The sequence below is a fragment of the Hemiscyllium ocellatum genome, chromosome 42 (assembly GCF_020745735.1).
Source record: "Hemiscyllium ocellatum isolate sHemOce1 chromosome 42, sHemOce1.pat.X.cur, whole genome shotgun sequence".
Taxonomy (NCBI): Eukaryota; Metazoa; Chordata; class Chondrichthyes; order Orectolobiformes; family Hemiscylliidae; genus Hemiscyllium; species Hemiscyllium ocellatum.
In genome coordinates, this window is record NC_083442.1 from 31,430,423 (window position 1) to 31,449,451 (window position 19,029).

The window sequence follows — 19,029 nt, forward strand, 5'->3', positions numbered from 1 at the left end:
GCCTCCACCACATTTCCAGGCAGTGCGTTTCATGCCCCTAACTACTGGCTGGGTGAGAAAAGGTTTTTCTCCCATCCCCCTGGCTGCTTTCGCACTTCACTTTAAAACATTGTGGGCTCGCGCCTCGTTCTAGGTTTCAGGTTTGGTGCAGATCACTTGGCACTTTTTCACACAGAGAGTGGTACGTGTGTGGAATGAGCTGCCAGAGGAAGTGGTGGAGGCTGGTACAATTGCAACATTTAAGAGGCATTTGGATGGGTATATGAATAGGAAGGGTTTGGAGGGATATGGGCCGGGTGTTGGCAGGTGGGACTAGATTGGGTTGAGATATCTGGTCGGCATAGACTGGTTGGACCGAAGGGTCTGTTTCCATGCTGTACATCTCTATGACTTGGCTTCTCACTGTTTTAAACCCCTCCCTGCTCGCTGCCTCAGGTACCTGCGGTGCTGCATACGCTTCTGACTCTATTGGATCAACAACGCTATGTGGTGTTTAGAGACCAGTGTAGCTCTGTCTTAGCGTACTTTCCCCTTGCAGCCAGCACCACCAGAAAAGAGCTGAACTGCTCACTCACCTCAGACTCTGATCATGCTTACACACGTTGGCTGCCATTGTTGTCAAGATAATAGAGTGACTGCACTGTGGATGCAAAGGTATTTTTCTCTCGCTGGCATGCTAAAAATATAAATATTTATTTCCCATTATTTCTTTTAAAAAAAAATGCAAAAGCATCAGTTTGAATAAATTCAGTGGTCTGTTCTTTTACCGTCAGTTCAATTGTTTCAGGTGGTACTGGGGTCTAGTGACAGTGATAATATTGGACCAGTTGTCTTTGACCTTTTTAAAACACTTGGGCCGGAACCTGGCATTTTTCCTTCTCCTCATTCTCCTACAGACAAGAGTAGCCCACTCGGCCCTTCAAGGCCTACTCCCCCATTCAATAAAATTGTGGCTGAGCTGGCTTTAACCTCGACTCTGCATTCCTGCATATCCCCGAGATTCATTCATCCCTTTGGTCTGCAAGAATCCAGCTACCTCCGCCTTACAAATATTTCAGCCTTTTACATCCACTGGCTTTTGGGGAAGGTAATTCCAAAGGAAATTTGTTAGTAAATTTTCGGGGGGTTTGTAAATTTGCGGATGAAACTAAGGTCGTTGTGGATAATGACAAAGGAAGCTGTAGGTTACAGAGAGACATAGATAAGCTGCAAGCTGGGCTGAGGGGTGGCAAATGGAGTTTAATGCTGAAAAGTGTGAGGTGATTCACTTTGGAAGGAGCAACAGGCATAAAGTGTACTGGCCTAATGGTAAGATTCTTGGTAATGTAGATGAGCAGAGAGATCTTGGTGTCCAGGTACATAGATTCCTAAAAGGTGCCACCCAGGTTGATAGGGTTGTTAAGAAGGCAACTGAAAATGTGTTGCTGGAAAAGCGCAGCAGGTCAGGCAGCATCCAAGGAACAGGAAATTCAACGTTTTGGGCATAAGCCCTTCATCAGGAATTCCTGATGAAGGGCTTATGTCCGAAACGTCGAATTTCCTGTTCCTTGGATGCTGCCTGACCTGCTGCGCTTTTCCAGCAACACATTTTCAGCCCTGATCTCCAGCATCTGCAGACCTCACTTTCTCCTTGTTAAGAAGGCATACAATGTGTTAGCATTTATTTGTTGAAGGAATGAGTTTTGGAACCAGGAGGTCATGCTGCAGCTGTACAAAACTCTGGTGCGGCCACATTTGGAGTATTGCGTACAGTTCTGGTCACTGCAATGTAGGAAGGATGTGGAAGCATTGGAAAGTGTTTGTAGGAGATTTGCCAGGATGTTGCCTGGTCTGGAGAGAAGGTCTTATGAGGAAAAGCTGAGGGACTTGAGGCTCAGAGAGAAGAAGGTTGAAAGATGACTTAATTGAGACACATAAGATAATCAGAGAGTTAGGTAGGTTAGTCAGTGGGAGCCTTTTTTATTGGATGGTGATCGCTAGCACGAGGGGATATAGCTTTAAATTAAGGGATGATAGATATAAGACAGATGTCAGAGGGAGTTTCTTTACTCAGAGTAGTAGGGGCGTGGAACGCACTGCCTGCAACAGTAGTGGACTCACCAACTTTAAGGGCATTTAAATGGTCATTGGATAGTCATATAGACGAGAATGGAATAGTGTAGGTTAGAAAGGCTTCAGATTGGTTCCACAGTTCAGTGCAACATCGAGGGCTGAAGGGCCTGTATTGTGCTGTAATGTTCAAAGAGGAATCCTCTCCCTGATCCTGATGTTATGGTGGGTCTTACCAGAATGGAGGCTGGAGCTGGGTAGCTTGGTTGGCTCAGGACATCTCCCTTGTCCCAAGCTGTGACCCTGGGGTTGATCTTTGCAAACTTGAGCAAAGAGCAGCCAGGAATGGGTCTGCACTGAGGAGGGGATGGAAACCAGTTTCCACATGGGATCCCAAATGCTTTAGGTATCGAGGGTGCAGAAGGGGAGAGCTGAAATTTACAGGGTCCCATCACCACCTCAACCCGCCAAGGAGTGGGCAACAGAGACCCTCCCCTCTGTACTCAGACAGGAGGAGTGAGCAGTCGGGGAAGAGGAGGGTCGCAAGTGAGAGCAAGTCACTCCTGGTGGTTCTCCGAGGTTGCTCCTGTTTCAGTCCCTCAGCCCGTTATGAGGAGTGTACGCAAATTGCCAGACGGCTGCTTTTTGATGCAGAGTGACATCAACAAGCAGGGGTTCAATTCCAATACAGGGCCGAGGTCACCATGAAGGATTGACTCTCCTTCTCAACCTCTCCCCTCATCTGAGGCATGGTGAGTCCCAGGTTTAAACCACCAGCAGTCATTCCCTTTTCTCGCTCTCTGTTGCTCTCTCCCTCTCCCTCTCTCTCCCTTCCCCTCACTATCGCTCTCTCTATCTCTCTCTCTCTCTCTCCCCCACAATCGGTCACTCTCTCTCTCCCTCGCTCTTTCTCTCTCCCCCTTGTGCTCTCCCCCTCGATCTCTCTCACTCTCTCTCTCTTCCCCCCCCACACCTTGCCCTCTCTCCCTCTCTCCCCCCCCCCCAACCCCCGTGCTCTCTCTCCCTCCTTCACTTGCTCTCTCTCTCACTCCCCCCAGGTCTCTCTCTCCCTCTCGCTAACTCTCTCCCGCTCTCTCCCTCCCTCCCCTGCCTCTCGCTTGCTCTCTGTCTGTCTGTCTGTCTGTCTGTGTCTCTCTCTCTCTCTCTCTCTCTCTTTCCCCCTCCCCCTTGCTCTCTCTCCACCCCCCCCCTTGCCCGGTCTCCCTTGCCTGATCCCCCTCACCCGGTCCCCCTCGCCTGCGCTCTCTGTCTTTCTCTTTCTCTCGCACTCTCTATAGTCTGGTAGGACTATGCTGATGTTATATGGGGTACACAGAATGAACTTTTCCCCTTGGTCAATGACCAGAAGGTATAGATTTGTGGTAAGGGGCAGGAGTTTACAGAAGATGTGGGGAAAACATTTTTAACTTGGCCTGGGGGGAGTCTGGAACTCCCTGGCTGTGAAAGTGGGAGAGACAGAAACCCTCCTAACATTTAAGAAGGTGTTTTGATGTGCAGTTGGAATACCAAGACAGCACAAGGCTATGAGCCAAGTGCTGGGGAGTGAGATTAGGTGGTAATTTTTGACTGGCGCAGGCTTCATGGTCCGCAGGGCTTTTTCTCTGCTGTAGATCTCTCTGTCTCCATGTACAAACATCCTTGTTTGGATTCAACTGAATAGGCTCTCTTGCTTAATGACTATTCAGAAAGGCTGACATCAGTCTACTCTGACCACTCTCCTCATGTTGGTTTACTGACAAAGTCTGCTTTTGAACAGATTGTGAAAGCCTTTTGTCTGTTGGATACTAAAGATGTGTTTTCTTCTTTATTCCTTTGAGTTGTTTGTTATTCTTTTACATCACGTTACCTCTCCCACACACACAAGCCAACACCACGCCCCCGCATCACTGACAAGTTCTCTCCTTTTATATCTGTGCTTCTATTATAGTAGCTGTTTGTCTGTGAGTGCTTTTAGTGGCTGGTTGTGACAGTCTCTCTGTGTGGTGCCTGGTGGAAAGCGGTAGAGAGAAGTAAAAACTGAAAAAACTCCAGATGCTGTAAATCAGAAACAAAAACAGAAATCACTGGAAAAGCTCAGCAGGTCTGGTAGCATCTTTAGGTTGAGTCAGTTCTTAGGAAACATTAAACTCTGATTTCTCTCCACGGATGCTGTCAGATCTGTTGAGCTTTTCCAGCAATTTGTTTTTGATAGAGAGAAGTAGCTCTCTCCGATCCCCCTCCCCAGGTCAGTCAGTCACCCAGAGACATTTGCAGCACAGAAAGGAGGCCATTTGGCCCATTCTGAGTGTGCCAGCTAATAACGATCTGACCACACTAATTTCATTTTCCATGGGTTTTGGCCCATCGTCCTGGAAACGGTGGCAATTCAAGGTGGATATGTCAACGCCGCTTAAATATTACAGTATTCTTGTTTAAGTAGTGAGTGCCAGCAGGCTGATGTCATCATGAGGGGAGCACAGAGTTTCACCAGTTCGATTTAAAGTGAGGCCAGAGCTTTGAAATCCCATCTCATTGCGAATGCAGAAGCAAAATGTTAATGCATTCACTTGTGATTATATTAGCTTACAGCCACATCTCTGAGCACAAGAAAGCTGGTGATTAACACAAATATGATCTCGGTGAAGTAATGGGAGCAATTGTATGTAAAGGGCAGCTACAGTCAAGTCACTAACTGTTGGCGTGCGTAATTATAACTCCCATGAAAATGATTCTGCCTATTGTCACAATCTCCGGACAGACTGATAACTTTGTTCAAAAGGAGAATTTTTGAACTTCCGGTTGCCAGCTGAAATAACGACACAGTCTGAAACATTTACTGTAATAATAAGTGCGCTGAGAAAAAAGTACTCTAACCTAGAATCATTTCAGCTTTGAAGGCCCTTGTGAAGACAGAGAGGCTATTTCCCTTGTTTCCAATATTTACACTCACTCCCTTTTCAAAGCACTGTCACCCACAGCTGCTGGTGGCTTGCTATATTCCCTGTTTTGCTGACTAAGAACTTTTTGAATGATCATGTCCAGCCTCTGTCCTCAGTTTTCATTGTTTCTTCAGTCTACCATTTGCCAAGAAGAGGCCATTCAGCCTCTCCAGCCTCCTTTCCCCATTCAACTCCATCATAGAGATATACAACATGGGAACGGACCCTTGGGTCTAACTATAATCCCATTTACCAGCATTTGGCCCATATCCTTCTAAATCCTTCTTACCCATCCAGATGCCTTTTCAATGCTATAATCATACCAGCCTCCACCACTTCCTCTGGCAACTCATTCCATACATGCAATACCCTCTACTTGAAAAAGTTGCCCCTTCGGTATTTAAATCTTTCCCCTCTCATCTTAAACCTATGCCCTCTGGTTTTGGACTCCCCCATTCCAGGGAAAAGTCTTTGTCTATTTACCTTATTCATGCCCCTTATTATTTTATAAACCTCTATAAGGTCACCTCTCAGCTTGCCAATGCTCCAGGGAAAACAGCCCCAGCCTATTCAACCTCTCCCTGTATCTCAAATCCTCCAATTCTGGAAACATCTTTGTAAATCTTTTCTGAATCCTTTCAAATTTCACTGCATCCTTTCTATAGCAGGGAGACCAGAATTGCACATAGTATTCCAATAGTATCATAACCAATCTGTTCAATGTATTTTTTTGAATTCACATGTGGGATATGTGTGTCACTGGCTGGGCAAGCATTTATTGCCTGCCCCTACCTGTCATTAAGGGTGGGGGTGAGATGCCTTCATTAACCCCTGCAGTCCATGTACTATAGGATGCCATTAGAGGGGGAATTCCAAGACCCGTGACCCAATGACACTGAAGGAACAGCGATATATTTCAAAGTCAGGATGGCGAGTGGCTTGGAGGGGAACTTGCAGGGCATGGTGTTCCCATGTACGTGCTGCCCCTGTACTTCTAGATGAAAGTGGATGTGTGTTTGGAAGGTGCTGTCTGAGGATCTTTGGTGAATTTCTGCAGTGCATCTTGTAGATGGTACACGCTGCTGCTACTGAACATCGGTGATGGAGGGAGTGGATGCCTGTGGATGTGGTGCGATCGAGCAGGAACTGTTTTGTCTTCAATAGTGTCAAGCTTCTTGAGTGTTGTTGGGGCTGCACTCAGACATGTAAATGGGGAGTATTCCATCACAGGAGGTGAGTTACTAGCTGCAGGATTCCCAGCCTCTGACCTGCTCTTGCAGCCAAAGTATTAATGTGGTGAGTCCAGTTGAGTGGCTGGTCAATGGTAATCCCAGATGTTGATAGCAGGGGGTTCAGTGGTGGTAATAGCATTGAATGTCAAGGTACAATAGTTCAGTTGTCTCTTCTTGGTGATGGTCATAATCCAGCATTTGTGTGGCACAAATGTGACTTGTTATTGGCCCAAGCCTGCTTATTTTCCAGATATTGTTGCATTTGGGAGCATGGACTGCTTCAGTATCTGAGGAGTTGTGAATGGTGCTGAACACTGTGCAATCATTGGAGAACATTCTCACTTCTGACTTTATGGTGGAGGGAAGGTCATTGAAGAAGCAGCTCAAGATGCTTGGATTGAGGACACTAGCTGAAAATGTGTTGCTGGAAAAACGCAGCAGGTGGACAGTGTGAGGTTAGTGTCCTCAATAGAGGAGAAAGTGAGGACTGCAGATCGGAGCTGAAAATGTGTTGCTGGGAAAGCGCAGCAGGTCAGGCAGCATCCAAGGAACAGGAGATTCGACGTTTTGGGCATGAGCCCTTCTTCAGATTCCTGAGGTGTCTCTCCTACTCAACCTCCCTGATATTCTGAAACTCTGTCCCCTAGTGCTAGAGGTACTGACTGGAGGAAATCTCTGTCCTACGGCATCTCTGTTGAGTCTTGTAAGAATTTCAGTGGGATCATCCTCTCGTTATTCTAAGCTCAAGACATTCAGGCCCAGTCTCTTTGTAAGACAGCCCCATCATCTCAGGGATTGCACTCTCCCACGTGTGGGTGGTAAAGTCTTCAGAACTCTCTTCCTCAAAAGGCCATGGAAGAAGTATCTTGCATTATTTTTAATGCAGAATTGGGTAGATTCTTGATAAGCAAGGGGTGGTGGGGTTGAAAGGTTACGGGGGTTAGGTGAGAATGTGGAGTAATCCGCTCAGACATGATCATCTGGAATAGCAGTGTAGGCTCAAGGAATTGAAAATCAGAGGCTGTTCCTGTTGTCCCCAGTGATAAATGCCTCGCATCTTTTACTCAGTAAAAAAACATGCTACAGCTTAAAAGCTGCAGTCTCAAAATCATGACAAACTTTTAAAACTCACAACTGTAAGACCATGCTTTAAAGATTTCTTCTAGCCATGGCCCACCCATGTTCCTGATATTAGGAGAAAAATTGATAGAGAAACTCAGCAAGTCTGGCCGGATCTGTCGAGTGTGAAACAGTTCACATTTCTAGTCTGTTCAGAACTGGATAAGAGTCATGTCGGCCTCTGTTAATTCTGTTGTTCCCCAGATGCTGCCAAACCTACTGAATCATAGAATCTGTACAGTGTGGAAACAGGCCATTAGGATCAACGGGTCCACACTGACTCTGCAGAGAGTATCCCACTCAGACCCACTCACTACCCTATTACTCTACATTTACCCCTGACTAATGCATCTCACCTACACATCCCTGAACACTGTGGGCAAATTAGCCTAACCTGCACATCTTTGGTCTGTGGGAGGAAACTGGAGCACTCGGAGGAAACCCATTGCAGATACAGGGAGAATGCGCAACCTCCACACAGACGGTCGCCCGAGACTGGAATTGAACCCGGGTCCCTGGAACTGTGAGGCAGCAGTGCTAACCAGAGCTGCCGTGCTGAGTTTCTCCAGCATCTTCTCTTTGTTTATTTCAGATTTCCAGCATCTGCTTCTATCATGTTCCTGACATCATCGTTCAGAGCAAGTCGGGGAAGTCAACAAAGTGAAAGCAAAGTTAGAAAGCCTATAATGTCCAGGAATCTACTCTCCTCACCCAGCCTGGCCTATATGTGACTCCAGACCCACAGCAACACGGTTGACTCTTAACTGCCCTCTGAAATGGCCCAGGGAGCCACTCAAGTGCAATTAGGAATGGCCAGCAAATGCAGGTCTTGCCAGCAATGCCTACGTTCTGTAAACGAATAAAACAAGAGGTGGATGCCATTTAAATGGAAAGAAGCTGCAGAAAGCTGCAAGACAAAGGCATTCGGGGGGGAACCTGTTCAATAGAATGGTAAGAAATTGCAGGCCGCTGCTGTGCAGAGGGACCTGGGTGTCCTTGTGCATGAATCACAGAAGGTTAGTTTGCAGGTGCAACAGGTAGTTAAGAAAACAAATGGAATTTTGTCCTTCATTTCTATTTAAAAGCAGGGAGATTATGTTGCAGCTGAATAGGGTGCTGGTGAGGCCACACCTGGAGTATTGCGTGCAGTTTTTGGTCTCCTTACTTGAGAAGGGATGTACTAATACTAGATGGGGTGCAGAGGAGGCTCACTAGGTTGGTTTTGGAGTTGAGGGGGTTGGTTATGAGGAGAGATTGAATAGTCTGGGATTATATTCATTGGAATTCAGAAAAATGAGGGGGGGGGGGATCTTATAGAAACATGTAACATTATGAAGGGAATGGATAAAATAGAAGTAGAGAGGATGTTTCCCTTAGCGGGTGAAACCAGGACAAGAGGGGATAGCCTCAAAATTAGTGGGAGCAGATTTAGGACTGAATTGAGAAGGAACTCCTTCTCCCAGAAGGTTGTGAATCTATGAAATTACCTGCTCAACGAAGTGGTTGAAGCTTCCTCAGTAAATGTTTTTAAAGCTAAGACAGATAATTGTTTGAACAGTAAAGGAATTAAGGGTTATGGTGAATGGGCAGGTAAGTGGAGCTGAGGTCATGAGAGGATCAGCCACGATCTTATTGAATGGTGGAGCAGGCTGGAAGGGGCCAGATGACCACCTCCTGCTCCTGTTTCTGATGTTCTTGTACTATATTCATGAAACTAGCACACAGGAGCAGCAGGTAATCAGGAAGGGTATTGGAATGTTGGGCTTTATTTCAAGGGGGTTGAAGCATAAGAGTAGGGAAGGTGCTGGGGAGACCACATCTGGAGCACTGGGAGTAGATTTGATTCCCTTATTTGAGGAAAGGTATCACCTCATTGGAGGCAATTCAGTGAATGTTCATTAGGCTGACTCCTGATATGGAGGGATTGTCTTACAAACCAAGACTAACCAGGTTGGGATTCTACTCACTGGAGCTTAGGACTATGAGAGATAAGCTCATTGAAACATATTGGATTCTTAAGAGGTTTGATGGGATAAATGCTAAGGGAAAGTCTTCCTTCAGAGGAGAGTCTAGGATCTGGGGGCAGAGTCTCAGAATAAATGTCAGACTGAGATGAGGAGGAATTTCTTCTCTGAGGGTCGAGAGTCTTTGGAACTCATTGCCACAGAAGAGCTGTGGGGGCAGAGTCCTTGTGGATATTTAAGGCTGAGGGAGATTAGATTCTTGATCAGTCAGAGAATCAAGGAAAGTGTAGGAAAGTTGACATGAGAAATGCCAGGTCAGCCACGATCTCATTGAATGGTAGAGCAGGCTTGAGAGGCCAAATGACCTATTCCTGTTCTCGGGATCTTGTACGAAAACTGATCTAATTGAATGGGAGAGTGTTCTGGCTCAAGGGGCTGAATGGCCATCTCCTGTTACTCGTGTGTGCAGTAGTTTTTTTTTGCTGAAACTCATTTTCTCCTAACTGTTGGAGGTGGGAGCCACTGGTGTTAACCAGGAGGAGGCTGAGGGCCTGACTGGGAGAATCGCAGCTCTGACAAAAGGCCTCTCATTCTTTCTCTCTCTCTCTCTCTCTCTCTCTCGGTCACGCTCATTCACGCTGTGGCAGCACTGTAGCTCAGTGGTTAGCTCAAAGCGTCAGGGACCTGGGTTCAATTCCAGCCTCTTGTGACTGACTGTGTGGAGTTTGCACGTTCTCCCCGTGTCTGTGTGGGTTTCCTCCGGGTGCTCCGGTTTCCTCCCCCAGTCCAAAGATGTGCTGGTTAGGGTGGATTGGCCATGGGAAATGCGGGGTTAAGGGGAACTTGGTCTGGATGGGATACTCTTTGGAGGGTTGATGTGGACTTGATGAGCTGAATAGCCTGCTTCCACACTGTAGGGATTCTATGATTCACACTTTCCTGATCTGACCTGCTGAAAATAACGCACTGTATTTCAGCGGTGCAATGAGTGGAAAAAGTTGTTTCTTATGGGGATGGAAAAGTACATTACTGACAGTGAGTTTGCTTCTGACTTCTAATTACTTTTGACAAAAAAAGTGCTGGCGATCCCAGTGGATCAGGCAGTCTCCATAGAGAGAGAGCAAACTAGAGTCGAGATGACACTACACAGAGCTGATGAACTATCATCGAGACTCGAGACATTAGCTTACTCTCTCTCCATTGATGTTCCCTGACCCACTGTGATCTCCATCATTTTTTTGTTTTCAGTCCAGATTCCAGCATCTGCACTAATTTGCTCCTTCTAATGGTGTTTGTTTTGTAACTGTAATTAAAAGGAGAGGTTAACCTCCACTCCCCCCTCCCTCCACACTCTGTGCCCTCCCAGTCACATAAGTTGCTATTTTCTAATGAGCTCCCCACCTGGAGATTAGATTAGATTACTTACAGTGTGGAAACAGGCCCTTCGGCCCAACAAGTCCACACCAACCCACCGAAGTGCAACCCACCCATACCCCTACATTTACCCCTTACCTAACACTACGGGCAATTTAGCATGGCCAATTCACCTGACCTGCACATCTTTGGACTGTGGGAGGAAACCGGAGCACCCGGAGGAAACCCACGCAGACACGGGGAGAATGTGCAAACTCCACACAGTCAGTCGCCTGAGACGGGAATTGAACCCAGGTCTCTGGCGCTGTGAGGCAGCAGTGCTAACCACTGTGCCACCCACAAACAGAGCACCTGGAGAAAATCCACACAGACATGAGGAGCATGTGCAAACTCTACACAGAGAGCAGCCTGAGGCTAGAATCGAACCTGGGTCCCTAGTACTGCAAGCCAGCTGTGCTAACCACTGAGCCACCATGCCATTCCATGGGAGGGACTGGTTCCTGTGCCACTGTCTGATATTATGATTTACACCTTGCCTCCCATTGCTGCCTACCTCAGCACAACTGAAACGTGTTCAATGGCCCACAGCGTGGGGAGCCAAGCCTCTGGAGTATTAGAGAGAATGCTACATGGATGAGGCAATGGCAGCTTTCACTATCAATATCTCTGATGAGCAGCAGCGAGAGGCACCAGGAAGCTGAGCGGTGCACTGTAGCACTGATTAAACGCAAACAATTCATTCAGACAATACAACACGCCAGGCGACTGGTAAAATCAATATCTACTGCACACTCCAGTAATTCCTCACTCTCTGGTTGCCAGCACCTCCTAGGATTTGTTTCTTTATTTTCCCCCAACCTCCCTTCCCCGAGGTTCCCATTTCGGCTCCGGGAGTAGGATGTAGTCAGGCTAATCGACCACAAGGGACATCAGAGTCAAACATGAGGCTGAACCTCTTCCACCCCCTTGCCCCAGTCTAGTACCTCACTTCAGCATCACTCTGCTGTAATCCTGAGTGGAAACCTCTCTTTACTCTGTTCAAGATGATCCAACACAGAAACAAATGCATAAACGTTTTGCAGATCTGTGCGGAGAGAAATGGAATTCACATTTCAAGTCCTGTCTGACTACAGAAGAGGTTTGAAAATGGTGGCTGTTGAGGGGTGAGAGGAACAGATGGTGTAGAGGCAGTCACTAATGCTGTGGGAGGGGAACTTGAGATGTAAAGAGGGTGTACATTAGCATGTGGAAAGGGTGAAAATGGGTCCTCTCTCCAGCTGGGATCTTCCTGGTCCACCCTGGGGCAGGGGCAGGCTGCTGTTGAGACTGGCGATTGACCAGTGGAGATGTTGGGAACAGACAAGGCCTTCACTGCATTCTGTAGGCAGCTTCGCTATGAAGCGATGAATTGTCGCAACAAGTTCTCCTCCTGAGGATTTTCCATGTGCCAGTTCAGTTCAACCCTTAAAGGTGTCCAACTCCTTCTCAACCAGAGGGTTAGATTAGATTACTTACAGTGTGGAAACAGGCCCTTCGGCCCAACAAGTCCACACCAACCCGCCGAAGTGCAACCCACCCATACCCCTACATTTCGGGCAATTTAGCATGACCAATTTACCTGACCCCCACATCTTTGGACTGTGGGAGGAAAACGGAGCACCCGGAGGAAACCCACGCAGACACGGGGAGAATGTGCAAACTCCACACAGTCAGTCGCCTGAGGCGGGAATTGAACCCGGGTCTCTGGCACTGTGAGGCAGCAGCGCTAACCACTGTGCCACCGTGCCGCCCACGGTTCTCGAGTGTTCGCTGCTTCCTTTTCCGAGCAGGGTGTCAGCAGGTGACACCTTTGTCTCCGAGTCAGAACGTTGTGGGTTCAAGTCCCTCCACAGACCTGAGTACATAATTCTGAGGGCTGAGGGAACCCTGCTTTGTCAAACATGACGTCACCGTGAGGTACCATCTGCGCTCTCTCTCTCACATGCTCTCTTTCTCTCTCTTTTCTCTCTCTTTCACTCTCTCTTCCTTCCCCTCCCCCCCACTCTCTTTGGTAGACCTGAAAGATCTCATGGTAACTCTGTTGAAGAAGGGCCAGGGGTTGAGTTCTTCCCTGGAGTCCCAGCCAACAGTAATCCCTGAATGGTATCTTGCTGTTCGCAGAGCGGCTGCTGCATTTCCCATACTCCAGCAATGAGTTTTCTTTTAGTAGGTAGATACTTCACTGGCTGTACAACACATTCGGAAATCCTAAGGATGTGAAGGACGCTATAGAAACGTGAACCATTGAATTAAATGCAGCAGTCAGTCAGTGACCCTGGTTTTAGTAGCTCATGGACAGGTGGCAAAACTGAGAGGCTGAATCCTTCCAGAGTTTTGAAGCATATTCTGAGCAATGTAGTCTAATGCAGCCTGAGTAACGCATGGTTGTGACACACTGGCTGAGTCACTATTTATTATCCGTCCCTAGTTTTCCCTGGAGAAGGTGGGGGTGAGCTGCCTTCTTGAACTGCTGCAGTCCATGTGCTGTAGGTAGACCTACAATGCCTATAGGGAGAGAATTCCAGGATTTTGACCCAGTGACACTGAAGGAATAGCGATATATTTCCAAGTCAGGATGGTGTGTGGGTTGAAGGGGAACTTGCAGGGGGTGGTGTTTCCATGTATCTGCTTCCTTTGTCCTTTGAGATGACAGTGCTCATGGATTTGGAAGGTGCTGTCTAAGGAGATGTGGTGAGATGTCGCAGTGTGTCTTGTAGATGGTACACACTGAAGCCTTCGAGAGAGTGAATGTTAAAGGTGTTGGAATGGGGTACTGATCAAGTGACCAATTTATCCTGGATCATGTCTAGCTCCTTAAATGTTGAAGATGCGCTCATCTAGGCAAGTGTAGAATATTCCATCACACTCCTGGCTTTTACCTTTTAGCTATTGGACAGACTCTGGGGAGTCAGGGGGAGAGTTACTTGCTGCTGTATTCCTAGTCTCTGACCTGCTCTCATAGCCACTGTGTTTATGTGGTGAGTCCAGTTCAGTTTCTGGTCAATGGTAATCCCCAGGATGTAGATAGTGGGGGACACAGTGATCATAATGCCATCAAAGGAGACAATGGTCTAGTGGTATTATTGTTGGACTGTTAATACAGAGACCCAGGTGATATTCTGGGATCCTGAGTTTGAACTTGTCATGGGCAGATGGTGAAATTTGAATTCAATAAAATATCTGAAATTGAGTGTACTGATGACCATGAATCAATGCTGATTTTAATAAAAGCCCATCTGGTTCACTAATGCCCTACAGGGAAGAAATCTGCCATCCTTACCCCATCTGGCCTACATGTGACTCCAAACAATGTAGTTGACATTACCCTTTGGGTAATAAGTGCTGGCCTAGCCAGCTATACCCTCATCCTGTGAATGAATAAAAACAAATACCAAGGCACGATGGGTAGATTCTCTCTTGTTTGGAGAAAGTCATTGCCTGGCACTTGTGTGACTCAAACATTACTTGTCACTTGTCAGTGCAAGCCTGAAACTTGGTCCAAGTCTTGTTGCAGACTTGTTCGGGTTTGATTTACTCCTTGAATTTAAATTCTGCCAATGGGCCTCTGTGTATTGCGAGTCCAGTGATATTCCTCCAGACACACACGTCAGCAGTACCGAGACCAGCAGTTACTGTGTGTGTGTGTGTGTGTGTGTGTGTGTGTGTGTGTGTGTGTGTGTGTGTGTGTATCCCAGTGTGAGCAGCACATCTCATACCTTTATGAGCAGCAATGGAGAGAGAGGGAATCAGCTGACAGTGAGACTCGAGAGAGGCACAAAATAGCAAATGGGTAGAAGAGTCATAAAGTGGAGTAGGCATTTATTGACGAGGTAATTTCCTGCACTGAAGGGGCCCTCATAAAAAGCAGCAACGTGGTCAACCTCACTGGAAAGTAAGTGCTGTAGGTGTCCTCCCTGCTGGGAGATTTCCTTCTGTTTATACAGAGGCAATTAAATTTTCTCCTTTGCCAACTACCAGCACCTCCCACCCACTTACACCCAGCAGATCCGAGTGAATAGTCAGGTGGGGGGATGAGATGGTTACTCAACGTCTGACCATAACAGGAACTGACAATTTAAATTCTCAAATCCCTTTGTAGTTTCTCCAACGGGCTCCAGTTGCGTTCCTTTTAAACCTTGTGTGTCCTATTTGATAAAGAGCTGCAGATTTACACAGTTGCTCTCGAGTTTATATTAAAACCTTCGTTTCTGTTTGATGAAGGAAGCAGTCGGGACAATTATTCGCGATCAATAACATTGAATTCTGCTAAAGAGACGATTAAGAATGTAATGAAGAAGGGTATGTGCAACTTGCTTCTGAGTTTTCATCTGGGAAAGTGAGTGAGTGCATGTTAAACCAGTCTGTTGATTTTTCCCATGTCACCTTTTGATTAAGAATGCTTTAAAGACTCAAACCAATGGTTAGTTGATAAGCTGAGGGCAGTTTGGGCCTAGTTACTGCCAGTGTGGAGTGGATTCATGCCACAAATGGATATCTACCAGGGACAGGATTCAGATTGGCCCCCTCTCATTGTTACATGTGTTGTCCCATCAGCCATTGGCCTGACCAGTCACCTTGGCTGGGCTGGGCTGGATTTCCACTCAATCCTTGGTTGACAGCACCATCCACCCCCAGGAGGGAAGCCCATCCACTGGCTCTTCGACCTTTTCAAATTTTGTTTTGAAGAAATCTGCATGATCAGGATTGCTTAGGATATACAGCACAGCAAGAGGCTATTTGGCCTGACAAGTCCATGCTGGTGTTTGAGCCAATCCATTCACCTCATGTGTTTGCCTTCTCTCCCTCCAATGTAACAAACTCCCTGTGTAGCCAATTTCCCAATCTCACCACCCTGAGCTTAGAGCACCTCTGAGTTTGCTGTTGGGTTTCTTGCTATCTTTTATTGACAGTCTTAAGATATGCTTTAGCCACAAGAGGAAACTTTCTCGCTGTCGTATCCATTTTACTAAAATTCTCTGTTAGTTCAACCTGCCGCCTCTTTTTTTAAAAAGTTACCTGGGAGTCAGGTTCATTTGCTGACTCTCCATCAGACTGCTCTACCCGTTCCCATGTCCTGTCAGTCCAGAATGCAACCTCCCTTCCAAATATTCCGCCTCCTCAAACAGTGACCTTTATCACCTAGAAGGACAAAGATAACAATGACGTGGGAAAGCCACCACTTGCAAGTTCTTGGAATAAGTGGGGAAAAGAAAATTCAGCTGGTTTCAATGATGGTGGAAGTGAAGTTATCTACAAATGTTGTAAAAACACACCTGGTTCACCAATATCCTTCAGGGAAGGAGATCTGCCATTTTCCCCTGGTCTGGCCAACATGTGACTCCAGATCCCCAGCAATGTGGTTGACTCTTTAATGCCCTCTAACCAGACCTAAAAAGCGACTTCGTTCAAGAGCAGATAGGGAGGGGCAATAAATGCTGGCCTTCCCAGTGATTTCCTGATCCCATGGGAGAATGAAAACAGCCTTATTAAAACATCCAAACCTCTGTAAAGGTTTGGACCGTGAAGTGGTGAGGGGGACAGGCTGGTGTTGCAGTGGGGAGTAGATGATACTGCTCAGGCTATAAAGCTGTTCTCCGTTCAGAGTGAGGGTACTACCCACTGAGCTATTTCAGACGGCTTGTTTGTCCTTCAATGGACCCCAATTAACTGGTTATTTATCTCATTTAGTCAGTGTGGCATTGCATTTTGTACAAAGTGCTTGCCAAGTTTATCCACGCAACCTTCAAGTGATTTATTGCATCTGAAGTGCTTTGAGATGTTTCTGAGAGAGATACAATTGGACACAATTTCCTCTTTGTAACTTGAGATGTTTATCCAATGTTGCTCAGGCTCAAGGTCTGTTTCCATGATTGTTCTGTCACTTGCTGGGGGCCAGGTTGGAAATATTCCATCTTTGTTGTGTCATTCAGTTGACAGTTTGAGCTGAGGCCTTGGTTTGTGGGATGGAGGTTACTGGTTCACAGACTCTCCAATAAATAACCTTTAATCGACAGCTTGGCATTCCAACATTTACTGCACTCTGTCAGAATTATCTGAAAGGGCTCAGATCCCAGCTGCTGCCCATCTCTGAATCCACCTCCAGTCTCATTCGTTTATCACCTTCAACAGAGGGTCAGTTGGCTCAGTTGGCTGGATGGTTGGTTTGAGATGCAGAGAGTCAGGATAGCAGTGTGAGTTCAATTCCTACACCAGCTGAAGTTCCCATGAAGGACTCTCTTTCTTGATGTCTCACCTTTGCCTGAGGCATGGTGATCCTCAGGTTAAATTACCACCATTTGTCTCTCTCTTTAATGAGAGTAGCTCTCTGGGACTACAGTCTCTTTTACTGCTTGTCCCTACTGGTCTACACTGGCTTGAAGTGTTGATTTGGAAATTGTCAGCCTCATTCTCAAACTCATCCACTATGCTCTGCCCAACCCTCCAACATGTCTGCTCTCCTCCAATTCTGGCCCCTTGAACATTCCTGATTCTGATCACCCTGCTCTTGGCAATCCTAATCCCTATCGTTCCCTCTCCGTCTGTCGTTTGAGGTACCCCTTAAACTCTGCCTCTTTTCCATCCACCTGCCCGAAATGTTTCTTCACGTGGCTTTCTCATTGATTTTGATGGAGCCATTGTGAGATCCCCCTTGAGATGTTTTACAAAGTTAATGGTGCTACGTCAATGCACGTGGCTGCTGGAGTGACAGGGTGGCATTAGCGGAGCAGTCATTGTTGAACCAACCCAACACGAACTGATGTGCAGGAGCAGAGGCAGTGGTAACATTGGTGGAATCAATAGACATCAGAGGATCAGGTCAATTTAATGCAGGTCATAATTTCAACCAGCATATCATGTCCTTAATTTGAAGCCTGATTAACTGCTCCCTATAAATTATGTCTTTCATTAACTTCTGTATTTTGTAATGTCTGAACTGGATGACGAGATAGGTCAGTAGTTCACAATCTCTATTATGGAAATAGCATCTCCCTCAGTAGGATATCATTAGTCTTTCATTGCCATGGCAACAGGCAATGTTTAACTTCAGTTGTTTAAGCCGCCCTCATACATATTACCCAACGTGCTATTGAAGCTGTTGAGAGTCTAACTTGTGTTGGGCTGTCACCAAACACTGCCTCCTCCGTCCTCTCTCGGTTGAATAGTCGTTCTCCCCACTCCTTGCCCATTTTGTTTTTCAGAAATCCTAACAATGTTCGAAGCAAGTGCAGGAAAATAAGTATGATTTGCTTTTACAACACAACCCACGGTTCATTGCTCCCAGCTTGGAAGGCCAGGCTTTCTCGCAGGGTTTGGTAAGCCCCAGCTTTGTTGGTGTGATTCCCCTCGATTCCCCTTCTTACCGAATGATCTTTCACGGAAATCCACGAGTGCCTGAATATTGAGTGAGCATTGAAGTGTGAATAGCAATACATAGAGTCATAGAGATGTACAGCATGGAAACAGACCCTTCGGTCCAACCAGTCCATGCCGACCAGATATCCCAACCCAATCTAGTCCCACCTGCCAGCCCCCGGCCCATATCCCTCCAAACCCTTCCTATTCATATACCCATCCAAATGCCTCTAAAATGTTGTAATTGTACCAGCCTCCACACTTCCTCTGGCAGCTCATTCCATACACGTACCACCCTCTGTGTGAAAAAGTTGCCGCTTAGCTCTCTTTTATATCTTTCCCCTCTCACCCTAAACCTATGCCCTCTAGTTCTAGACTCCCACCCCAGGGAAAAGACTTTGTCTATTTATCCTATCCATGCCCCTTATGATTTTATAAACTTCTATAAGATCACCCCTCAACTTCCGAACGCTCCGGGGAAAACAGCCCCAGCCCCTATAGCTCAAATCCTCCAACCCTGGCAACATCCTTGTAAATTTTTTCTGAACTCTTCCAAGTTTCACAACATCTTTCCGATAGGAAGGAGACCAGAATTGCACACAGTATTCCAACAGTGGCCTAACCAATTTGTTACATGGGTGGCTCGGTGGTTAGCATTGCTCCCTCACAGAACCAGGGACTCGGGTTTGATTCCAGCCTCGGGGTGACTATCTGTGTGGAGTTTGCACATTCTCCCCACGTCTCCTCCAGGTGCTCTGGTTTCCTCCCACAGTCCATAGATGTGCAGGTTACGGTGGATTGGCAATGCTAAATTGCCCATTGTGCCTGGTGATGTGCAGGCTAGGTGGGTTAGCCATGGGAAACGCAAAGTTACAGGGATAGGGAAGTGGGATTGGATCTGGGTAAGATGCTCTTTAGATCTGTGTGGACTTGATAGCCTGAATGGCCTGCTCCCACACT

General features: G+C 46.8%; 1 protein-coding gene across 2 annotated transcripts in view; it reads left to right on the forward strand.

The window, feature by feature from the left end:
- LOC132834753 (SH2 domain-containing adapter protein F-like) overlaps positions 1-19,029 on the forward strand; it is a 196,721-nt gene that overhangs the window by 22,894 nt on the left and 154,798 nt on the right. The gene's annotated exons all lie outside the window — the stretch shown is intronic.